We start from the raw sequence: 25,212 nt of genomic DNA, 5'->3' as shown, positions 1-25,212 counted from the left end.
ACACTTCCTACTTTGAGAAGTATGTGATCTCTGTTCAAGTGAACGTAAACAATTCTTGACTGTTTGAAGTGGTTTGTCCATTAAGATTCTCGTCCAGTGACATCAAGCATATTAAGCACTTTTTCGCAAAGCCCAATAAGACCCCCTGTTCAGAACATTTTACATTTTGTTATTTACCTCATTGGACTGCAATAGATGCATTCAGCATGTCCGCTTTGTGACTGTTTTGGGGTAACCCGAGACCCTTTAGGCTCATCCACCTGCTTTTCCCATTTGCACTAGTCATTCCATATGGTTACCTGGGAATGGAATGTCTCTTTTGTTTTAAATGTTTCTTTTTACAGTCTAGCACAGGTCATACTTTGTGGAGTACTGCAGGACACTGTATCACTTTCTATTTTATTTTAAGAGTAGCTTAAGTATCCCAGCTACTGTTGTGGTGTGTACTGAGCAGGCTGGTAGCAGTGAACAGTTAATCTTTTCCTGTGCACAGACTTGCATGTTTTATTTATTTTGTACCATAATGTCTTTCCGAATACTGTGTATTCAAGTCCTGTTCTTTGTGCAATCTCCTTCATTGGCCCTCCTTGCTCAGGTTGTGCATTGTTTAATAAGGGCATGCACGCTTGTGGAAATCAAGATTTGGTCTGCCAGTTAGTGCTTTGTGTGAGGGAGCGGGCTGACACTAGGATTTAGGCCCGTCTGGTCCGAAGCCACACTTTAGGGCGGTTATGTTCTGTTACTGGGTAGATTGTAAGGTGACAGGCAAACTGATAGGACAACCTCCACTTTTTTAAATGTTGCTGCTCCCTTCCCATCTGGGCTAGGACAGCCCCAGGCCTGAACACTGGATAAAGAGACGACTTAAAACCATTTTAGTTGGATTCACTTTCCCCAGAGACAGTGCATGCATGTGTTGTGGATAGGGGTTTGGTTAGGTGTCAACAGTGTATCGTAAAAATCGGAGTCTTCTGGTTCTAACACACCCTCCCAGATCAGAGTAGGCTCAGTTGCTCGAAGGGGGCTTCTGCAGCTCCCTCTCTGTACCACCTCCCAGGTAGCTCGGGGCTCTGGCAGTGTTGCTCTGGATTTCATGGACTGCATAGTCCGCTCCAGGCTTTGGGACAGAGTCGGGGAATCCAACACCAAATGCTGCTTCAATGTAGCTTTTTTTTCTGAAAGACTAAGACTAAACCATGCTAGCCTTTAAGTCCCTACAGTGGCTTCCGATGGGAAAAGTCACACATTGAGATACCTGCCTAGACCACGAAGCTTTGCATGAAAGCACTCCCAAGGCATACATTAGATTTCCAAAATTGATTAGCAGAGTTTGCTAATTAACATATTCTTGGTTAGTGAAAAAAACATTTTATTAGCAATGTTGTACTAATATTTTTTTGTCACCAGAAGCTATTTGTACCCAAGACTTAAAATAAGCAACACTAGAGCAGTTTTGTGTATCGCTGAAGTAAGACATTAGTGAGATGAGTTGGGCATTGGAAATGCTTTAAAATTCCACTAGACCTGCAGGCCGAGTATCTTAGTTTACCTACTCGACCTAAAAGAAATACACTCGACCCATGGCAAGGTATAATGCTTTTTAAATGTACGTTCTGTAAAATGGTGCATGTCACCACAAACCTGCTTTGTTTGGGACACTGTCACCCAGAGGCCAGCTATGAAACCGTTATTTGATATTTACTGCAAACAAAGTAAATGTTCAATAAACGTTGCAAAAAAAAAAAATCCCCTGCAAATGGTGCCCACCCTTCATAAAATCTACTCAACTATGCAAGTGGGCAGAAAGACTTTACGATACCTGGATGAATGTCCGTAAATGTAAAACATTAGATGCCTGAATTAACACAAATAGATATGATAAAGGCTCTGAAAACAGTTTGGCTAGCTCTCTCCTGCAGTTGCTAATATATAATGCAATCATAATGATGGAGCAAAGCGAGCTCTGCAGGCTACTGCAGTGTATGGCAGTGCCGTAGATCTGTGGATGTAGAGACTGGATGGAACATTAGATCAATACTTGAAGTAACCGTAGCTTTGTGTATTCATAATTTAAGAGGAAAATAAGACACTAAGTAGAGTGGATGGCGTAGCACATCGCAAGCAAAGAAGTAGGCAAGCTAGGTGGAATATTGTAGCAATGAGCTATATGGGATTTTCTCATTGTTTGAGCACCAGTTGCAAGATGCATGCAACCCGCAAGTTGCAGAAGTAGGTTAACCATCAAATGTATTTGGCCGTGTGATGATGTACGTTTTCAAAAGTGTTCACTCATCAGTATGATGCATCTTCCCCAACAAAATAAAATATAGTTCACACTGAGGTTTAGATGCACTAACCTACCCTTTACTGTAAAGCATGGAGACCATAGTGTTTTACAGTAGCAATACTGTCATTGTGTGGAATTGTGTTAGGAATGGAATTGCAAGACTATCTTCATACTGGTCTTTACCAGACAGATTGTAGTTAACTTAATAATAGTACCATGCTTACTATTATTTGAAAAAGAATACAAATACTTGCCTAGCACTCCCACGCAGGCATTTGTCACTCGAGCATGGAGGAGAGTTCTGCGGCACTCTCTCGACATTAGCCCCTTTGAACTTGCAGTGAATGGAGAAAAGATACTGGAGAGATCTCTGAATGTAAAAGGAATGCAGGGCGAGCTGTGCTTTCATTGATCAGGGTAACTTAAATAGCTACCTTTGCTAGACATGTGCCAATTTAGTTATCAAACTTACAGAATTTCATAGCAAATTGCTATGCAACACTGCTTATTTTATGCCTTGCACTCCTACTTACTAAGATTTTTTTTAAAGCTTTTGTTCCTCCAATAGTAGAGAGCCTCAAAACTGAACTTGCCAGCCAGATACCAAAAGATTGGCATTCAGATCTCGCCAAGTATTGGACTTAAGGACTGCCACCCCCTCCCGACCCCCCCCTCAGATGAAGCTTTCTGGTTGTCCTCCAGTTCTGCAGATGCGTCTCAATTTTTCTCTCATCATCTTGGCCTAAAACAAGAAAATGGCACACCCTGCTGACTCTTCCAGCGAACCTCTACGCCACCTTTATCCTGATACGTCGGTGCAGTGTCTTGATCTTCCTGCATACACCTTAATTCTGAGCGGGCCCTTTGTTGGTACATTTCTTAACCCCGGGCCAATTTATATAAAATATATATCAATAGTCCAGCATTTCATATTTCCTTTATTGCCAAAATATTATAACTGCATCTGCTTTAGGCATACGAGTGATAATGCAATTTATAAATGAGCTTTCTATTTCTTTCTTGTAGCCATTCAGTCTGCCCTCTGATGCATAAATCGGTGGCAAGATGTGTGTCAACAAAGTTGTTTTTCCTAGTCGAATTTATAAGGGTAATCCTTTGGAGTTTACATGCTGACAACAAAATATTTAAAAGATGAAAACCGATTCGGGCCCTCTGCACTGGTTAAATAATAGTGCTCACGTTGTCCCTTCTTGAATCTCATTTTGCACTATGTATCAGAATTCTTTGTTTTCCGAATCTCAGATTTGCACTTTGCACACCATACAATTTATTTTTATCAATTTTTTTTTATTGTTTTTTTAAAGAAATGAACACACATTACAAACATCTCTCTTCATTACAGGGGGGGAAAGTGGGACATTACTCAAATCAACATGTCCAGGGAGAGGGGGGGGGGGAGGCGAGAGAGGGGGGAGGGAGAGAGAAAAACAAAACTCAAGAAAACCTTCTAAGAACTCAGCATCAGGGACCCCAGTCCAACAGACCGTCAATCAGCATTTGGAAAAAACATATAATGTAGTCTTACAGATCAGGCTCAGTCTGCCCTGTGTTACAGGGCCTCACCCCGTCCCCATCTCTGTGGCGACGCTTCTGGTACTTAGTCAGCCTCCTCCCACCGATTCCATATCTTTTTCGCCTTTTGCGGGCAGCCTCTCGCCTTGCACACCCGGTGTTCCGTTGCAGCGCAAATGTCCACATCTGTGACCCATTGATCGTAGCTAGGAGCCACAGTTGCGCAATGTTCCGCCTAAGTATCGCTGTTGCAGTCGACCAGAGCGATTTCTCATAGCGGGAGAGGTCAATTTCACCGGAGATCCCTATAAGCAGTTGTTTCGGGCACCTTTGTATCGTCTTACCTATGACGCCAGAAAGTTTATCGCAGCATCTCCGCCAGAGCTGCTGAATGTTGCTGCATTCCCATATGATGTGGAAGAAGGTGCCCTCCTCCCGCTTGCAGCGAAGGCAACGCGCGTCCTCCGACCTGCCCCAGCGGAAGAGAGCCATTCTCGGATAGTAGGTGCGGTGGAGGATTTTCAATTGGACCAGTCTGGAGGAGATGGCTACCTCGCGTGGGTACATCAGGGCCTCCACCCAATCTTCTGGTTGAACCGGTCCAACATCTCGTTCCCATTTGGTTTTCAGGCTGGTTAGTTCTGGTGTCGCAAAGGAAGTTATCACGTTGTACATTGTTGAGGTGACTTTTCGTTCCACTCGGTCACTCACTATGTTCCGCTCTAGAGGGGAGCTTTCTGGGATGTCTCGTATCTCCTGTTGGACGGCCCCCCAGGCGTGTTTCAGTTGAATGTAGTGGTATCTTTCTGTGGCAGGGAGTAAAAACTCTGCCTGTAGTGTCGCGAAAGGTGCCAGATTGTCCTCCCGTACCACATCTCCGATTCTGGTGATTCCTCGCTGGACCCATTCGGGCCATCTAGGCAGTTTTTGCATTTCGGGTAGGTAGCGTTTGTTCCAAAGGGGTTGGGCCAATGTCTGTTTCCCTTCCCAACCCAGAAATCGATGCGTTTCCTTCCAGATTCTCACAATATGCGTTGCCATGTCTTCTTTTTGTGTACAGCTGAGCCCCCCGTAGAGGTGCTCTATTGGGGTTGTTGCACTGATGGAAGTAATCCCTTTAATGTGTGGCAGATTTGTGTCCCCATGAAGCATATCGTTCACCACCGACATCTGACTGGCCCAGTAGTATGATTGCAGTCTGGCCAGCCCGATTCCCCCCTGCCCCCCTCCCCCCCAACCCCCACCCCCAACCCCCCTTCCCAGACGGACCTCTGGAGAGTAGATGGGGCAATCCGCGGGTGTCCACCTCCCCATATCGGCTTCTGGAGGGTGCAGTCTAGTTTGTGAAATTCTCGGTATGGGATGTATAGTGGAGCATTTTGCAGTATGTACAAATATTTTGGGAGGACAATCATCTTGTACAGGGCGGCTCTGCCAATCAGCGGCATGGAGATCCAGTGACGAGTGTCCTCTGCGAATCTTGTAACCAGGGGGAAAGATGTAGTCATCGAGTTGTTTCGAGATGTGAATCCCCAGATATTGAAACTGGTCTACTGCAATCTGATAGGGGCCGGTTGATAGGTTTGCCACCGAAACACCTTTTATTGGAAATAAGATGGTCTTGGCCCAGTTCACACGCAGGTCACTGAATGCCCTGTATTGTTCCAGCATTTGCATGATTTTAGGGCAGGAATTGTCTGGATCTTTTAGATAAATAAGTAGGTCATCAGCGTAGAGTGATACCCTATCTTCCCATGTATTAGACCAAAGGAAGCCCTCCCAGGTCAGAGTGTCGCAGGAGGATCGCCAGTGGCTCAATTGCGATTGTAAAGATTAGGGCCAATAAAGGGCATCCTTGCCTTGTACCTCTCCCTAGACTAAAAGGGTCCGATCGCCAACCATTCACTCTGGTCCTGGCCAGTGGGCGTTTGTATAATAGTTGCACCCAGCTCATGAAATTCTCGCTGAAGCCCATGCGGCGCATGATGTCCCAGATAGCCTCCCATCTCACCGAATCGAATGCCTTTTCAAAATCGATTGCTAGTAGGGAAGATCTGGAGGGAAGAGTGCCTTTTTCGTGTGCATGTTCATACATCCATAGCAGGTGGGGGGGGGCAACCACGTTAGCCCCCACCTTCTGCCATAGTTCAACCAGAAAGCCATTGGGCCCTGGGGACTTGCCTGTTTGGAGGCCGGAAATGGCACTTAGGACCTCATCTTCTGTGATCTCCTCTCTAGGAGCTCCTGCTGTGCTTCATCTAAGGTGTGGATGTCGATTTCCTCCATAATTGTGGTGTCCATTGGCGTCGTGGGATCCCTATAGAGTTCAGCATAGTATTCCGCAAAGCCCTGCGTTATGTCCTGGTTTGACACGCATGTGTTTGGCCCTTCTGTTTCTAGCCATTGAACATGGCTTCGTCCTAGCTCTCTCCGTTCCAGCCATGCCAGCATTTTGCCAGCCTTGTCCCCTGTTTCATAGATTCGTGCACGCATTGCGGTATGCGCTTGTCTAGCATTGTCCATTGCTATATTTTGGAGCCTTTTCTGTGCCAGGAGTAGCTTACGGGTTGTGTCCGGCATATCCTCACGTATATGCTTTTCCTCCGCCAGTTTCACTTGCTGCTCGGCTTCAAGTGTCTTACTCGGGTGCATTTTCTTTTTTGCACTTGTCCAAGATATCAGCTCGCCCCTTAGTACTGTCTTGTAGTCCTCCCACAGCGTCTCTGGGTTCGATGCAGTCTGTGAAATTAGCTCGAAATATGTGCTGGTGGTCTCTTGGAGTCTATCTACTAGCTCGGGGTCACCCAGGTAGTAAGTATTCAGTCTCCAGCTCGGTGGCGGGAGCGGTCTGGATGTTGAGTTTTAGCTCCAGCGGGGAGTGGTCAGAGATGCCCCTGGGGAGCATGGTTCTTTCTTGTGCCCTGTGTAGATCGGTTGCTGGAGTAAAAAAAAGTCTAGCCTGGAGAGCGAGGCATGGGCCCCGGAGTGGAAGGAGTATTCTCTCGTGTCTGGGTGGAGTTCTCTCCATACATCACACAGGCCAAGTGCATTAGTGAAAGTTGCAAGCCTGGTAGATATGTTAGGGTTTCTATTACGCAAATGTGAGCAGTCCAGGGTGCATTCATGACTTCATTGAAGTCTCCTCCCAGCACCATGTGGTTAGAAGTGGTGTTTGTGATCAGGGGGGCAATGTCTGCGAGAAGTGGCTCTAGTAAGGTTGGGGGTGCATAGATGGCAATTAATGCTATAGATTGGTCCCATAACGTACCTGTCGCATAAACGTATCTGCCTCGCATAAACGTATCTGCCGCCGGTGTCGTGGGACACCGAGACGAGGTGGAAGGGCAGGTTCTTGTGTACCAATATCATGACACCCCTGGAGCCCATCGTGAAGCCTGAGTGGAGTGCCAGCTTATAATTCGTGCATTTGTAAAGGGTGCATTCTGTGCCTGCAAGATGGGTCTCAGACAGAAATACTATATCTGACTCCCGTCTCTTTAGGAATTGGCTTACCAGTCGGCGCTTGATCGCGTTGCCAAGGCCGTTGACATTCCATGTCATGAGCCTAAGTGTTCTGCAAGCGTTTGTGGTGGTGCTATGTGCAGCCATCTTTGCGTGTGGGAGAGGCGTGTGCTGCTATCGGTGGCGATGTACGCCGGTCGGTCTTGAGCCCCTGGGGTATGGCCATCTCACCTAGCCATGATGTGTGTTGTGATTGATTGGTCCCGTTTGCTGCTTAACTTAACAAACCCCTTACCCCCCTCCCTATACTCCTCCCAACTAGAAGCATCGGTCGCCCAAACATAAGAACCTCAGGTGTCAACTGGATACCTTACATGCACTGAACTTAGTTTAGGTCTAGGTTGTGTCCCCTAACTGGGTGCGGCTGGGGTTAGCACCACTAGTGCCGTCGGCCGCTAACCTCTGCAAACGGCGGCTTCGTTAGGGCAACTGGCACATGGATCTCTTATGGGTGTTTCCCGATGTGTCGGTTTGTGACATGTCAGTGGGAACCCCGGGATATCACACCAGGGGAAGGTGGGGGGGGACTTCCGCCTGGCCGCGTAACTATGTGCTACTTCGTGGTTAACAAGGCCATGTGTTCGACAGTGTAGTTGCACAGTACCTTAGGCCCTGTACTATGGGGTGTCGTATGTTTCCGCTTAATCATGGCTCGGGTCGTAGTGCACTCATTCCTGCAGTTGTGGTACAATTCCCGGTGCTGGCGGTTGTTGCTCCGGTGATTGAGGCCTCGGCCAGGCTCTGGATGTTCCGTTTGCGTTTCTGTTGCCTCTTGCCGCAGTCCAGTCCCCCTCTGTTTTGTTCTGCCCATTTCCACGCTTTTTTGGCATCCGTGAAATGGACCGTTGTACCTTCATGGTATATTTTGAGCTGGGCGGTGAACATTAGGCCGTATTTCACATTTAGGGATTGCAGTTGCTTTTTGAGATGGTCAAAAGATTGTCTAGCTTTCTGGACTTCCCTGGTGTAGTCCGGAAAGAATGCTATTTTGGATCCATTGTAAGTAAGGGTGTCCTTTGCTCTTGATGACTGGAGCAGTGCGTCACGATCACGATAGTTCAACAATGTGGCTATCACCGTACGTGGGGGGCGCCAGGCACCGGGCGACCTGTCGGTACACGGTGGGCGCGCTCAATTTATAAGAAGTTGGAGAACGTTTTTTCCCTGAACATGTCTGTGAGCCACTGCTCCAGAAATGGCTCCATGTTCGGGCCCTCTGCTTTTTCCGGAAGCCCCAAGATTCTGACATTATTGCGCCTGGATCTCCCCTCACACTCGTCTATTCTCTCCTCCATGGTTTAAGGCGGGTCATGACTCTGGTCAGTTGTTGATCTACATTCTTTATTCCGTCCTCCGCACCAGATGTTGCTCAGCCTCCCCTGTGCGCAACAACAGTTTTTGGAGATAGTGTCGAAGGAGGGAGACGTCCATACTGATGCCGTCAATTTTCTGCTCCATGGAGGCGCGCAAGTTAGCTATGGCCGCCATGATGTCTTTGAGCGATATTGTGCTTTCTGTTCCTGCCATGGGGTCTGGTTGAGCGTTTTCCTGCTGGCTGTTTGCTGTCGGGGAGGTGTGTTGGTCGATCCGACTCTGGGAGGTCAGCCGTTTGGTTTTGTCCTTACCCATCGTGGGATAGTTCTCGATAGTTAGGTGTCTATGTCCGTGTCGTTGCCTGCTCTGGGTGTGCAACGTTACGTGATGTCTCGCCTCCGTGGCAGCCCCCCTGCGATCGCCTCTGGCTGGGCCATATCGTGCACCCGCTGGGCTGTTTGGAAGCTCTGGGCCCGCGCTGCAAGCAGGCGTCGGAGCATGGGTTCCACCGCTTATGGGGTGTCCCCCTTCGTTGGTGCTAGCTGCGTCCGCGCTTTGGTGGGTCCCTCTCGTCCTCCGCCACCCTCGCTAGGCACCTATGCTCGTATGCCCGCTTCAGTGCCAGGCGGGCTGTCTTCCACTTCTCCCCGTCAGTCAGGCGATCCCGGTATGCTGTGCGTGTGTTTTGTCCTGCTGTCCCTTCGCCTCGGCCAATTACAGGTGGGCTTGTGCTCACGCACCGGTGCGGAGAATTTGGGAATCGGAGGACTTCAGTGTGCCAGGTGCGGCCATTTTGTCTGCATGGCGCCGCCGAGCCGGCACCTCTCCGCAGCGCCGAACTCGTTCAGTGTAGCGCGTTTTGGGCCAAAGTTTCGTCCATTGGCACTCGGGATAGTTCTCTTGTGAAGAATATTCGTATCTTTTGCTTTTGCCACACAAGTCAGGATGTTTTTGCAGGATTTTTGCTGTGGTTACAGGAGCTCCCGGGACTCGCGTCCCCATCGCTCTGCTGCTAGCCACGCCCCCCACTCCATACAATTTTGAATTCTCCTCTGATCTGAGATCAACCTGGAAAGTCGCCCTTTCTTGATTTTGAAACATTCCATGGTATGTGCCTATTTCTACATGTAGAAGTTGGAAAGTGGAAGATGGTTTTAGCCAGGATCACCTTGAGTAGTGACTGTTTTCCTAGAACACCTGGGAACACTTGGGCTTAAGGAAATGGTGTAGAACATTGGCAGTTGCATGTTCCTTGCAGATTTCAGTTATCATGTTAGTCATTTCCATAAGGTATAACTGCACCTAGTTAGAGATATTTGACATTACGTCCATGTCAACTTCCTTCAGACATAGGAAAAAACCTAATAGCAAGAGACGCATGGCATCCAGTCTTTTCAAATGCATGTACTGATGCTTTTTAATGCTCACTGATTTATTAATGCTTACTGTTTATTTTCTTTGTGGAATTTTATATTGATGCAAAAAGGACACTGTGCCCTATCACGAAATAATAAATATTAATTGTGTTGGCCCTTATTACTGCGATGTGCCACTTTTTATGGGAATGTCTATTTGGGGCCACTCAAGTTCGCAGAAGCTGTTAGAACTTTGAACACTGCCTTCTGTGTGGCATATGGAAATGTTGCTGCTCTGTAGTGTTTGTTCTTCTGTTCATGGTCCACCTACAGTTTGATGGACAGATTGCTTCAGCAATAGCCATTGTGTGCCTAGCACTCTTGTCATCTCAAGCAGTGAGTTCAAAGCTTTTGACATTGAGGAAGGGGGGGGGCATATGTTTTCTGCACTGGTTGTGAACTAATAGGACCATGACAGTGTTATGTCCTTTCATCAAAGGAACAGTTGTTCACTTAGGACACATTTTAATGCTTTAAGTTGGGTCCCCATTTTCAACTTCCCACCAATGGCAACCTTGGACTCTTTGTTCATCTCAGTTGTGAACAACTGCATTCTAGTTTTGAGGTTGGCCTTGCCTGTTGCTTAGTTCGAACTTTACCACTTCTCCATTCGTCACCGTAGTAAAATCCTTGTAATGGTTCTACCCAAATTAAGCATTTTCAATTACCCAATCAAGCTCAATCATTGAGTTCATGTAGACGTTAATCAAATGGGTATTGCTTTAGTTTTGTAGCATTAGTCTGAATGAAACTTGCATGTTTGCTGATAAGATAGCACAGCACTGGTAAGATAGCTCAGCGAGTTGAGCGCTCACTGCTGCGATCTGAGCGTGATCTGCAGGTCGCAGGTTTGAATCCAGGCAAGGCCAACTCAGCCTTTCATCCTTCCGAAGTCGAGAAATGAGTACCAATTTCGGTGGGGTGATATTGTATTTAAATATGTGCTCTGTAAAGCGCTTTGTATAAATAACACATCATTCTCATTCTGTTGACTGTTTCTCGCCACCTACTGGTTAGGTCCGTAATTATAATTTTTTGTATGCAAATAATCAGTGTTGGGGTTGTGTTGAAAGAGCGTTTTAAGGCACCGACCTGAAACCCGCAATGCTGCACTCTGGTGCCATCTTCTCTTTTGATTTTATTGTGTCCTCCCACATATCTCATTTTATGATCTCTCCTTTCCAGCGTCGGATGCTTCAAAATGTATTTTGCGGGAGAGGGCGCTATGTTGTCGTTGACTTGATGACCTCTATCCCCTCTCAAGGCAGATGTCTTCAACCGTATAGCACATACTGCGCCTGTTACTTCAGTTCTGTTTTTCAGCTAACGCTTATCTCCGGATACAGTGTGGTTTCTATCGAAACTACGATTGGTTGAAAATGTCTACCTCGAAGACCAGGTTCAAACAATGTCGACGGTGGGTCGAAAATGGCAATTGCCGACCTTCATTTTTTCCAAGACCTTGGCTGTGAAGCCAGCGGTGCGGGCTGCACTCCCTTGTCCACTATGTGTATCTCTTAATACTAAATGTATATCTGGAGTGCAAAAAATAATAATCTAATCAGTCAGTTTCATATCAGATCAAACTGAGGCATCCTGCAGACCCATCATAGAGTAACGGAATACCTGGGTTTGGGGAGACCAGCTGCATCCTAGGAACAGGATGACCTGATGGACATTCTAGACAAGGGTCGGGCAAAAGACACTGGTTTGCCCTTTCATAGGCACTACAAAAAAGGTAATGTCTAACGGAGTCCCTGATAAAAGTCCTGCTGTCAGTAAAACTCTTAACTAAATAAAAGCCTTCAAGCATTGTCCCTGAATACCCACTCAAGGCCACCCTACCCCAGAAAGCCATGTGGTGCAGGCCGTGACATCCTGTCATGATTCCTGCCCCTCATGTCCCCAGCCCTCCAAGATGTCAAGCTGAAGCCAGGCCACGATCACCTACATGGCCCTCCAGGGCCTCTCCATCCCTCCAAAGACTCACTTGGAGTCAGACTTGGTGCTTGTGGCACCACACTCATTCACTCCCATAGGATAACATTGGGGTTTGGACTTGTAGTGCATTGATGGGAACAAGATGGATGCCCCCACATATTTCGGTTCCCAGAACTGCATGTGCGGTCTAGTCTTTTGGGTGTGGTTCAGCCCAGAGGCACCTGGGATACCCAGAGACTATTTAAGCCACACCCATGCTGAGAAACATGCTTTGCTTTTTCTGCACCTGCAGCATGACACTCGCCGTGTTCAGATCGGTCTCTAGTAGGCCTGCATCTTTCTTCTGCGCTTAGCTCCTGCAAGAACACGTTAGGAACAGCCTTACCTTGCAGCGCTTCTACCCATCATTCATCGCTCCTTCTGTTCTGCGGGCATCTTCGGCGGTGTCATTCCCATCCCGGCATGCCGCTTCCTAAGTAAAAGGGGGAAAAAGAACAGAAAAAAGTAATTAGTAAACATTCTGCAAATCTTTGCTTATTTTTTAAATACTGTACGAACTTCAAACGCTTACCTGAATCCCAGTCACTCTGGGGGGAACTCTGTCTCCGGAACTTCTCATCCATCTGCAAGAGGGAAAAGACACTCCAGGTTAGCGTGGAAACATCTAGAGGCGCCGCATACCGCGCTTACCCACCGCATTTGTTCTTCATAACTGGCAATTACGCTGAAAACGTTGAGGCACCTAAAAGGCACAGAAAAAGAACTCAGTTCAATGCAAATACGAAAGGGGTGCATCGCGCTCACTTGCCTTCAGCGCTACTCATCTCCGCAGCATGCCGCCATCCCTCGACGCCAGCCATCATCTAACGAAGGAAAGGAACAAAGTTGGAGAACTGTTCAAAAGACTCATTGTACTTACCTGTCGGACTCTTGCCAGTGAAGTAACTAGGCAGCAAAGAGCCCACATCAATCAACGCGCCCCTGCGCTGAAGGCAGGACGGAGAGCACACTATCCAAGAAAACAAGGTGAGCTGTGGATTAAAGGGAAGGGTTGGACCCTGGGGAAGAAGGGGTTCAAGCACGCAGACAAAAGGCAGTTAAACTCTACCAATCCTGTGTTTCGGGCCCATTCTCCATTCGAATAGCCTCGAGGGAAGGGTTCGAGGTCGTAAGAGGTCAGAACAGGCTGAGTGACTTCCCCGTGGATTCCAGGAGAGCGTTGCACATCCCCATCAAAACAGGTGGCGTACCCTACCATCCCTCCAGATGGGGACGACAAGCGTTTTGACGTATTAGCTAAAGTTTTTTTTCAGCCAGTAATATGGCTCTAAAGTCCTTCAGTGCCAATAGCGCTCTTGCAAAATTTAACCACACCTTGTAGGACTGCATTGCAATGGCAGCTGAGCATATCCCTGAAGGAGAGGGGAAGGCTTCATGAATATTGTGAAAGGTGGAAAAGACGCTATGTGCAATTCCCTCCTCCCGTCATGTTTGGACTCTGCCAATTGTGTTGGCAGAGCCATGGCGGCAAGCATGGTAATGCGCAGGTTTGCGTGGTTGAGGAAGTCTGGCTTTGCACCATATGTGCAGTCCAGGCTACTTAACATGCCCATTGATGACACACAATTGTTTGGCAGCAAGGCTGATGGAAAGCCTTGAGAAATTTCAGTCCTCAAAAGCCGCTGCCAAATCACTGTCGCTATACGACGGCCTCAACCTTCTCACCCACCTGCACAGGCTTCGAGTGGTAGGTCCTTTTGCTACTGTTCCTCATTTGGGAGGGCGAGAGGCCAGTCCAGTCAAGTGGCCAGAGAAAATGCCCTCATGGTGTACGAGGTGCCAACTCCGCCCAAGCAACGGCTACTTAAGCTGCCTCAAAACCACTCTTAGGCCTTAGTCCATAGGATTGTGTTGGTGGAAGGCAGGCTCAGTCAGCATCTAGAAGAATGGTGGGTATTACTTCCGATGCGTGGGCCTTTTTAACAGTAAAACGGCCTTTGGATCATCTGCCAGGGAGCCACTCCCGCAAGATTCCTGACCCGTTCCTCTTGCAGGAAATGTTCACTCTGCTAGAGAAGGTGCTATAGAACTAGTACTTGTGACAGAGAGGAACAGGGGGGGGGGGTGGTGCTCCCCTTTTTGATCCCCAAAAAGAACTGATGATCGAGACCCAGTTTGGACTTGAGATACTTGAATAAGTTCCTCAGGAATGTGAGAAACCGGAGGCGTTTTCTCCCCCCCCCCCCCCCCCCCCCCAAGTTATTCCTGGGGCTCCTTTGTTCAGGTGGCCAGGGGAGGGCCATCACTTTTGGATCCCAAACCTGGGGTCGGACGAGTGAGGATCACCTGGGCAGGGGGTCCTTGGACTATGGGAGTCACGCCATCCGAAGAGACATGGTATCCCTCCTGTTCTGATACGCCCAACCCGACATCCCTTCAGTTGTCATGGCATATTGTAAACCGAGTCCCATAATACCCAGTACCTTTCTGTAAAGAAAAGGTGAAGGCATCAGGGAAAACAAAGACCATCCTAAATTCCAACATGCGTTTTACCTGTTTTCCTCGAAACCCACTTTTCAACAACTGTACATTCAAACCCTTTATCCTGACAGAAATCTACAACATTGTTATCCCTTTTTTGTAGAACACCACAATTTACATAATCCCATTCCCCTCTCGAAATACCCAAGGACTGGGATGAAGAAGAGGCAGATCGGAGTCATGAAGATTACCCATAGGAATCAATAGGCAATGGATTCATATGGGCAGTCTCCATGTCCCGATAAGGAGGTCAGGCAGGTAGGGACAACTACTCACACCTGACTCCAATCAACTCTAGCTGGGAACATAAAAGCAGCAGCCAGAAAAAAGCATTTTGATCGAGTTGGGGATGCTGAAGGGACCCGATATGCCGGAGGGAGACCAGTGTTGCCTGAGAAAACCTGGAGGAGGAAAAACTGCATAGACCCTGGACTGGTGAGCACGGGGAGTTTACAGTGTGGAGTAAAAGCTGTGCCTCCCAGGAGGCCCAACTAGGGGCAGATGGGGTCACCTGGTGGCACCCACATCAGAGCTCCTGACCTGGGCCAACCCAGAGAGGCCAGGCCATTGAGTGGCTGGTGGTAGGACCCTGACCTCAAGCAGAAGATCCCCCTTATTGCTCCTAATGCTCCCAAACCGTGAGTGCTGTTTTGTAGAGCTGAGCAAAATATACTTTAAGTCCAAAAACATTGTTTTTTAAAACGGTTAAAGAGTCTGAGGTCGACTGAGGGAGACCCGGAGGAGTCGAGAGCAAGGCAGAGCATGAGAAGTCTGTACTTCCAGGGCAGTGGCAAAGGAGGGGGAAGGAGAGCGAGAGACCAGGGGGCTGAATCCAGGAGGGCAGAGCGTGAAAGCCCTTGGTCAAGAGACCACTGTCGCCTAGAAGGGATCTGAGCCTGACTGAGGGGCATCCGGGTGAATGGTGAACACCCTGACACATCATTTTTGAACACTTTCTTTTGTCATGAACACCATCCCCCACACTATTTGTAGTTGAAGGTAAGGATTGGTAATGGTTTATTAGTATAGGCCCTTTTTATTTTGACAAAACACTAGCACTGTTTATTATTTGATGGTCGTAGCTTGTTCTCATCTGTAGATTTGGGGTTAGATTGGCGTTTTTCAAACCCTTTTTAAGTCCATAAATACCGAACTGTGATCACTTGTCTGTCGTCTTACTGTTGATACCATGGTTTCCTTACAGGAAGGACACATTGAAAATTGTTACCTTTCTCAGATCCTTCTGGCCCTCCAACTCCAGGATTGGATGGCATTGTTGGACTTTCAGGATGCTTACTTTCATGTGGCTAGTCTTCACAAACACAGGAAGTACTTGAAGTTCGCCGTTGGTGGCTCATCAATTTTGAGTTCGGCCATTCGGGCTGACCTCCGCTTACTTGGTTTTCACCAAGTTGATGGTGGTGGTGACAGCGAGTCTCAGGATGGGAGGGCGGATGGGGGTTTACGTCTACCCCTACCTGGACAATTGCCTGATCAGGGTCCGTTTCCGCAGACAAGCCCTGGAACATCAGCAAAACCTGCTACTCTCTCCACATATTGGGTTTCTCCCTCAATTTCAAGAAGTTCACATGATACTTTCCCAAAAGCTCCAATTCGTCAGAGCAGTCCTGGATGCGTCCTTGGAGAAAGCCTTGCCACCGGAGTTGAGAGCTCAGCACATTCAGCAGATGGTCACCAGATTTCAGCATGCCCAGCATCTCCTGGCCTTCGATTTCCTAAGGTTGCGCAGCCTCATGGCATCCTGCATTTTTCTGGTATCAGTGGCTCGTCTAAGAATGAGATCCCTCGAGCGGGGTCTCAGTTTTCAGGCAAGATGTCAAATCCACTTCAGGATCCGAGCAAAGTCGCACTGGATTTCCTGTGGTGAGCCTGCAAAATTCTGAAGGGTCAATCATTTTGGCAGCCATGGTCAGAGATGACAATGGTTACGGATGCCTCTTAGAGGGCGAGAAGCCCACGCCAACGATCTTGATGTTCGCGGTTGTTGTTTTCCATCGTAGTCCAAACTACACATCAACATTTTGGAGTGGAGAGCAATTAGATTAGTGCTGAAGACCTTTCTGCCCACTGTACACGGAAATAATGCCCTGATAATGTACTACCTCCACAAGATGGGATGTGTAGGGTCACTACCACTGCACAAAGAGGCAATGCAGCTCTGGTTCTGGGCTCTTCAAGAAGGAGTCTCCCTGTCTGCAGCTCACCTAGCCGGAGAGGAGAACACAGTGGAGGATGCTCTGAGCAGACAGAGCTGTTTCCTACTAGTGGGAACTAGCTCAGGAAGCCCTTCAAAAGATCTTCACCCTTTGGGGAACCCCTCAAGTAGATCTGTTCACGTCAAGTGTCAACCGAAAGTGCAAGCTGTTCTGCTCCAGGGAATTTCCTCTGAGAGGAGCTCTAGAGGACAAGTTCTTGGTGGACTGGGACTTTCCACTCCAGTATGCGTTTCCTCCATTCCTATCATTCCTCAGTTGATCAGGAGGTTGAGAAAGCCTGGGAAAGCCAAGATCCTAATTGCTCTGGATTGGGCCAGGAAAACATGGTACTAGGACCTTCCCTCCAATTTGTTTTCCGCAAAGAGAGGACCTCTCGCAAGAGGAGGGTTGGGTTCTCCATCCAGAGGTCAAGACTCTCAAGCTTCACGCATGGTTTCTGAGAGGTTGAGGTATAAGGATTGGGACCTACCAGAAAACATGATGGAGATTTTACTTTCGGCCAGAAGGCCAGCAACAAAATCTCTATCGCTGCTGTTGGAACAGGTTCTTCAGTTGGTGCAGAGAGAAGAATCTGAATCCTTTTCTATGTGACACACTTATGGTGTCATCATTCCTACTGCATCTGGCTAATCTGTGGCTCCAAGTTGGCACTGTCAGTGGATACTTGGTGGTGCTTTCTATTTTTAAGCGTACATCTGAACAGACCTCTTACATTAAAATACCAATCGAAATTGTATTCTGAAAATTGCTCACAAATGTGTTTCCACCAGTCCCCTTGTGATTCCTGTTTGGGATTTGAATGCTCTATCTTGGAATTGAAATCTACATTTTGCAGGGAACAGCATGGCGTAATTTATGGACCCTTCACACAATTGTTTTTTGGCGCAGAAAGACTGCACTCCAACTGCACAGTGATTTAAAAATCTGGATAGAGCTAAATTCTGCTGGATCCATATTGGAGTTTACCTTTTTCTCTAGCTAGGCGTAGCAATGGATCTGACCCTCTAATTGAACATGCGTGCAATAATTAATCTTGGCACTGCTCCTGGTTTAGGTTTTGTCGGAGACTGAGAACAATGAGCCCATTCACCGCAAAAAATTAGGTGATACAGAGGGGCTATCGAGAACTTTCACAAGAGCTTAGCATTCAACAAATGTTTCATGGCTCTCCTTTGTCTCGAATCCCTAGGATGCACATATTGGGCCAAGATTGCGATGCCAATTTATCGCATATTATTTTAACTTCTTTCATGTCTTTAGTAAGGTCAGACGCCAAAGCTTTCATTTGGGGGGACGTAATCTTCGGTGTTATCAGTCCTATTTTCGCCCCCTCAAGTTTTGGTCTGAGTGAGCTTATTTTAGCTGTTATGTTGTCCAACTTAATTTTTACAGACTAGAACCCTTCACGCATACTGGTGAGGATTTGTTGAACTCTACCCCACCCTCTCCCTCATTCTCTTCCGCTACTGCCCTCATCCCTTTCAGCGATTGTGGAGATTTATTTTGTAAAGTCCATGCTGCTGGTTTTTTGTGCTCCCCTTGTTGTAACTGATGGCGATCCGTAACATCTGGTCTGAAAACACATAATTGGGCAGTGATTAAGCTGGTAGATTATGGCAGTCCTTGTGGCTAAAGGCAGTGCACATGATTACGCAGATCTAGCAGCTTTTTGGCACTAGTACAAAATGGGATGAGGGCACCAATCCCCACAAGGCAGCTGAAGCTGGCCCCAGGCAGGCCTATAGAATGGGGCTACAAGTCAATGCAAGGTTTTACGCCGCTGAGAGCATCATCGCTCACCTCCAGAGGCAGTTGCATGAGACTGCTGAATGGGTACCAATAACGCCTCAGCAAAGCGGTCTTCCATCAGATTCACCTCACCTCGTGAGTCCCCTTCTACCCTCAAAGGCCTACTCCCGGTATAATCGGCTCCACCCTCACCGATCAGCAAACTGGGCACCTTGCAGGCAGAACCTTCCTTGAGGAGCCAGATAAATCATGCAGTGTCATGGATCTCGCAGCAGTCCAGAATGGTCATCCCAATGTTGCTCACCAAGCCCTGGGAGGCGTCTCCAGAAATTTGAGAAGAACAGCCCCTCCGCGCTTAAAGAAGCCAGACAATGGACCAGGTTGTTGCAGGTCCTATAAGATCAGTCCGGATTCTAGTGCTGACCATATTGCTGGTGCGAATATGTTGGCAAATGCCCTAGGGCTCCAGAGCCTCAGATGAAGGAAGTAATCTTCTTTGTCTACACCATAGCACCCGCCTGCTTTTATTGATTTTTTTTTGACAATGCTTTGTTGAAAACCTGCTCTGCTTCTCCGAAGGAGAATGCATTTTTATCGTTCTAGCTAATTTTAGAGACACTGTAAATATTTTTCCCTGAAATGTAACTATTAAAATGTCTTAAAGCCTTTGGGCTGCGGTTTGAAACTGTTTCCTGATATGATGGATTATCATGTGTGCATTTGCCTTATTTTTAATACTATGGCCTAGTTGGTCCAAATGAATCGATATTGTAGGTTAGGCCTTGGGAATTAGTCGAAATATTTTTCCTCATTGGTTAAAATGTTTGCCTCCTTTTTATTTTAGTTTTTTCCTACCTCCCATCCCCCAGGTCTAGGGTCTTCTGTGTATACCATGGCTAGGTTCTGTCTTTAGGACACTGTACATAATTGTGTAGGCCCATAGAGGGCTTTACCACTTCTTAGGCTTTATGGTGCCCTTGTTCTCTCTACACTTATTTTTTGTTGACTGCTTACCTGTAGTTGTGGGCCAACATATAGCCAGTGAGGTTAAGGAGAGTCCCTTTTAGACGGTTACTGTGTTTTTCTTTAAAGAATATACTTGGTATCTTTTTAATACTTTTTATTATACCTCATGTACTTCTTTTCACTTGATAGTCTATCGTGTACCTTGCTACAGTAGATATGTTTCTCCAGCATGGGGTCTGGCATGGATTCACATGCTCATGAATATTCCCCGTCAGGCCGGGAATCCTCGGTATAGAAAAAAATCAGTATCAGTTTCGTTTCTGATCTGTCTTTCTTAGTAACCAATCACTGGTCTCTGGGTCATACTGCCCCCAGCCACTGGCGTAACAGGGGCCCCCGCAGCCCCCGCGGTGTGGGGGGCCCGTGGTGTGGGGGGCCCCACCAGCACATGGGTGGGAGGGGGCCCCAGTAAAAAAAAAAAAAAAAAATTCTAAAAAAAGAAAAAATTTTTGAAATTCACTCTGCATTCATAAAGAACATTTCTGTAACAGAAATAATTTCTTTATGAAGGCAGAGTGACTACAAAAAGAAACTTTCTTTTTGAAGTCTGAGGGCCCCCGTACCCCATGACATGGAAGACCCTAAACTGGAGGCCTCCATGTCATGGGGTGGGGTGTGGGGGGGTGGGGAACCCTATGCCTTCAAAAAGAAATTGTTTGTTTTTGAAGCCACTCAGCCATCATAAAGAAATTATTTTGATTATGGTTCGGTCCTTAACTGAAATAATTTCTTAATGAAGTTATAGTGACTTAAAAAAGAAACAATGGGGCTCATTCTGACCATGCCGGTCCGGAAACAACGGTGCTGGTAAGCTTACAGGCACTGTTGTTTCCGGACCGGCATATTACAATTCTGCCTGGTGGGGCTGCCGTGCCCGACAGGTCTGACCCTGCCAGGCACAGCAGCCACGGTAGGCAGACCTGTCACGGAAGCACCGGCACCGTTAACAATGGTGCAGGTGCTTCTGTGTCCCCATTCCCGTGGAGTCTGGGGTTTAACGAAATAACCGGCACTTGATTTCCCAGCCGCCGGACTTGAAATAGCACGGTGGCACCGGGAAGTCAGGCCATAGTAATTTTTTATGGGTCTGGCGGCAACCCGCCGGTAGCACCGGCACGGTTACCGCTGGACCCATAATGAGCCCCAATTTCTTTTTTAAGTAATAGGGCCCCCCCTCAACTCCATGAGGTGTGCGTGTATGAGTCTATGGTGAAAGGGTGCACACTCAAATGTATAGCCGGCTGCCTGTGTGTGTATGGTGAAAGGGTGCACACTTAAATGTATGGGTGGCTGTGTGGGTGTGCCTGCATGGTGAAAGGGTGCACACATAAATGTATAGTTGGCTACCTGTGTGAGTGTATGGTGAAAGGGTGCACACTTAAATGTGTGGATGACTGGGTGTGTATAAGGTGAATGGTGTGTGTGCTTGTGTACAGGGGCACAAGAAAACCTTCATTTCGGGGGGGCTAACCCTTCAAATGTTGGGAGAGGCGCTAACTTCACATGCGGTGGGGAGGGGGAAACTTATTTGTGTGGGCGCATCCAAATTATTTACGCATTTTAATGAGACTATTCTAGTGCAGATTCAATGTTACAAGCAGTTAACTCTCTCCTATAAGTCTCCTGTTCCCTCTCTACCCTTCCAATCACTCCCCTGGCATGCAAGTACTAAACCCACATCACGATTTCAATCGCCTAAACAATGTGGAATTTGAATGCAGGTACTAACAGTGAAATGCTTTACGTTGGTAATTGCTGGGTTCTTGTTAACAGCAAAAACCAGGTGCCGTTTAAAATCTGTGTCCTGTTGGGTCTGGCAACTGCTCTAAAGGTTAGCCAAGTTGAGTCAATATAGCCCAAAATGTCAGGGGGGGTAGTGCTGAAGCCCAGTCAACTCAATGGTGTTGCGCTACTACTTGTGTTTAATGCCTTCCTTACTCCTAGCCCTATTCTTCCTCCTCCCAGTACTTATATACGAGGCAGTACGTGTGTTTGAGGCACTCTGCCTCATACAAAAGTACTGGGAAGAGGTAGAGGTACATGGAGGTAATGCCTGATTTAGCTACCTGTAATCTTCATCACTCCTAGTCCCACTGTTCCTCATCCCAGTACTTACCTATGAGGCAAGGAGCCTCATACGAAAGCTCTGGGACAAGGAAGAGGGACGCAGAGGTAATTCTGGGCCAAGGAGCTGATTGTGGAGGTTGGGGTGGTGGGTGGGAGGGAGAGTGGATGTGTGGGGGGGCAGGATTGTGTGATAAATCATAATGGTTGTCCATGTCCAGGCTAAGCAGGCATGATATGTGGTATTAGTGGCTAGAGAGGCATTTTGATTTAGCCAGTCTAGTCATTCCTCAGTTTGGTATGACTTTCTTTTAACTGGACATTTCTGATAAAGTAGTCCTGCTAACTTTAATTACCTGGCTAGATTGGCAATTGGGTGCTGCCAGTCTAGCCATTTCTTACTGCGGCATTGTATATTTTTCTGGGCATCTGTGATAAAATGATATGATGTGATTCAAGTCATTTATAATGCGCCTGTACACAAGTGTACACAAGGGAGGGATGATAGAGGGAGGACAAGACAAACGATCTCACTAGGCCTTGTGTCATTGTGAGAACGAGAAGTGCAAGGGAAAAGGGAGCAGGGAAGTGCAAGTGAGAGGGGAGGGGAAAACAGGGCAGCAATGCTCTCAGTAAGTGCAGCCAGGGCAGAGCAGCTATTGGTTGTGCAAGGAGAACAATGGACTGCAGGGTTGCAATTACAGCCCCTAAGTGCATGGTAGGCCCGGAGGCAGTGCAAGGGTGACCAATCAAGAAAGAGCCTGGACTCAGAGAGACTCTGAGGGTAGCCAAGCAGCCAGTCAGTACAGCAGACATGTAGGTCAGGTAGGTCAGCAGGGGGGGGAGAGAGAGCGAAAGCAGCAGAGAAGAGGAAAGCTTTTAGCTGCTTCCGAAACTTCAGGTTGTCCGCCTCAAGTTTGAGAGGGGCAGGGAGTTGGAGGCACCAGCAGAGGAGAGAGGTCTACCCCCACTCTCTGCCTGGAGAAATTTCTAAGCCTTAGAGAGTTGGAGGTAGCTGAGTGAAGGGTTAGAGAAAGAAGGTATTTTGGAAGAGAGCATTGGATTTAGTGTTGGCACTGGCCCCAGAAAGCCTTGTGGGCAATGCAAAGGTTCTTGAACTTGATCCTTGCAGCCAGTGGAGAGATTTCAGGGCTGGAGAAATACAATCCCAGGGCTTGAGGCCAAGGCTGTCTTGCAGTCCTGTTCTGGATTATTTGCAGATGAAGGAGACTAGAGGAAGACAGATTGAGAAAGTGGCTGTTGCAGTAGTCTAGCTTAGAGACAGTGAGCTTCTGGTGGAGAGTGAGAAAGGGAAGAGTCCCTTTGAGGAGGAGCAGCTGGTAGTGGGACTTCTTGGTGATGTCCGAGATGTTAGGAGAGAAAGAGTGTGGCGTTGAAGATGACACCAAGGTTTTTTGCCTCGCAGGAAGGCAAAGGAAGAGGGCCCAAGGTGGTCTATCTCAGAAAGTGTGCTGTATATTGCATTAAAACACATATTTATATCTTTTTCCTAGTGCAGTGTGCGGCATACCCCTTCAGCAGCACGTTCATGCGTATTGTGCAAGCGTGACAGTCTAGGCCGGCCCAGAGTGTGGCGCCACCCGTGATTTGTTGCCGAGTTGGGGGGGGCCCCCTCAGCATGGCTCGCAGGGGGGCCCCCACATTTTGTTACGCCACTGCCCCCAGCCAATGACTGCCCTCTCCCTAAGCCCCGCCCCCGGCAGCCATCCTCAGATTTTTACCGCACGTTCAAGTTTTGGGAGTCCTCGTGCTGTAGCTCTCGAGCTTTTGCTGCGTTTTTGCGCTTTTTCAGGAGATTTTTCTCATTTTTCGGTTAAATAGAGCCTCAAGCTCCACAGTTTCTACATCCGATCAACGGGGATCCGTTTCGGAGTTTTCTTCGCTCCTCAAGGGTGAAGATTTCGTCGTTACGCTTTTGGAGGATTCCAGAAGTTCTGAGGCCTACCCCGGACATGGCCCAGGAGAAAGGAAGCTCGACGCCCGGGAAGCTGTTCAGGACCTGCCCTGGATGCCAGCTTCAGAATGTTTTCAAGGAGGACAAGCATTTTGTTATGCCTCTACTGTCTCCATGAGGACAAGACGCACAAGGAGAAGGACTGTGCGTTTTGTGGGAACATGTCGGAGCGGACCATGAAGGATCGCCACCTGTCTAGCCAACTGGCTAGAAGGGAAGAGCCCGTCAGGCGAGAAGAAGAAAAAGAAGTCCGAGCGGTCTTCTGAGTCCTGTGAGGGTGCCCCGGCGACGGGGGGCCCAACAAAAGGCTAAGCACCGCGAGTCCGCGGGCACCGGGAGCGCCGAACGGGCGCATCATCCCCGGCGCCATCAACCACGAGCCAACGCTCTGGCTCGGGTAAGAGGAAGTCCGGCGAAGCTTCTGGAGAGGCCCCAGTCGATCTCAAAGATTCCGGCAGAGGGGGAGCGAGACTCGGACCCTCCCCCCAAGGTGAAGGCCCCAGGCGTCCAGAAGGTGACGATGGCCTTAATTCACCCTGCTAAGACCTCGATTGAGGATGTCGCCGCGGCCCTGGCTCAGCCTGTGGAGGCTACACCAGTGGAGGCGCCCTCAGGACCCAGAGTCTCCCTGCCGCCACGGAGGGAGTCGTCTTTCAGGCCCATTGAGAAGACCCCCACGAAGTCCTCGTTGGAAAAGGTGGGGGAGGGGCCGGTGGCCATCGTGGATACGGACACGACCTCTGAAGAGCTCATCGAAGTCGTGGAAGAGGCCCAGCCCATCGGGAGGCATCCTACGCCACCTCTCCCACCTCTGCGGCCTGCTCTGCCTTCCCCCCCGGTCTACTACCCACGGGGATGATACAGGCACAGACACGGCTACGACAGGTACAGATGAGGACGGAGGCGACGACTGGACGTGTCGCCCCCTGCTCGGGCGTCCCCACCCGACGAGATTGGATCCTTTCATGCCATGATCTCCAGGGCATCCAAGCTTTTCCAGCTCTGCCCAGAAGAAAAGAGGGGCTCCTATACCAGCGGCGCGAGGCTAAAAGGAAGACGGTCCTCGACATACCGCTTCTTGATGACATCTGGGATGAGGGGCTGGCAAAGAGGGACTGGTACGAGAAAAAGTACCGGGTCCCCGACACTGCCCCCTTGTGCCTTCGGGCACAACCTATCCCGGATTCGGTTGTCACGGCAGCAAAGAAGAAAGCTGGGGGGGCATCGGCCTCGACATCAACTTCCCCGCCGGACGGCGAGGGCAGGAAGTTGGACACGATGGGACGACGGGTCATCTCATCCGCAGTGACGACTATTAAGGCGGCCAACGCCGTGGCTATCGTAGCCCGCTACGACGGAGTTGTGGTTCAAAATCGCCCCTCTGTTAGACTTCCTTCCAGACGCCAAAAGGGCTGAGGCCCTTGAAATCCTACAGGAGGGGGAGATTGCTTCGGACCACGCCATCACGGTGGCAACGGACATATCCGACGCCGGTTTCCGTCAGTTGGGCAAAGGCGTTTGCTTGAGATGACGAGGATGGCTCAAGACCACGGATTTCCGCCAGGTCGTACAAACCAAGGTTTTGGACATGCCCTTCGACGGGAACAA

At 48.5% G+C, this 25,212-nt stretch overlaps 1 protein-coding gene across 2 annotated transcripts in view; it reads left to right on the top strand.

The window, feature by feature from the left end:
* Window positions 1-25,212, top strand: part of STK26 (serine/threonine kinase 26) — a 501,049-nt gene that overhangs the window by 194,637 nt on the left and 281,200 nt on the right. The window lies entirely within an intron of this gene.

Source organism: Ambystoma mexicanum, chromosome 5p, assembly GCF_040938575.1.
Source record: "Ambystoma mexicanum isolate Mex_15411 chromosome 5p, UKY_AmexF1_1, whole genome shotgun sequence".
Classification (NCBI taxonomy): Eukaryota; Metazoa; Chordata; class Amphibia; order Caudata; family Ambystomatidae; genus Ambystoma; species Ambystoma mexicanum.
Note: the sequence above shows the minus strand (reverse complement) of the source record. Positions and strands in the feature narration are given on the sequence as shown.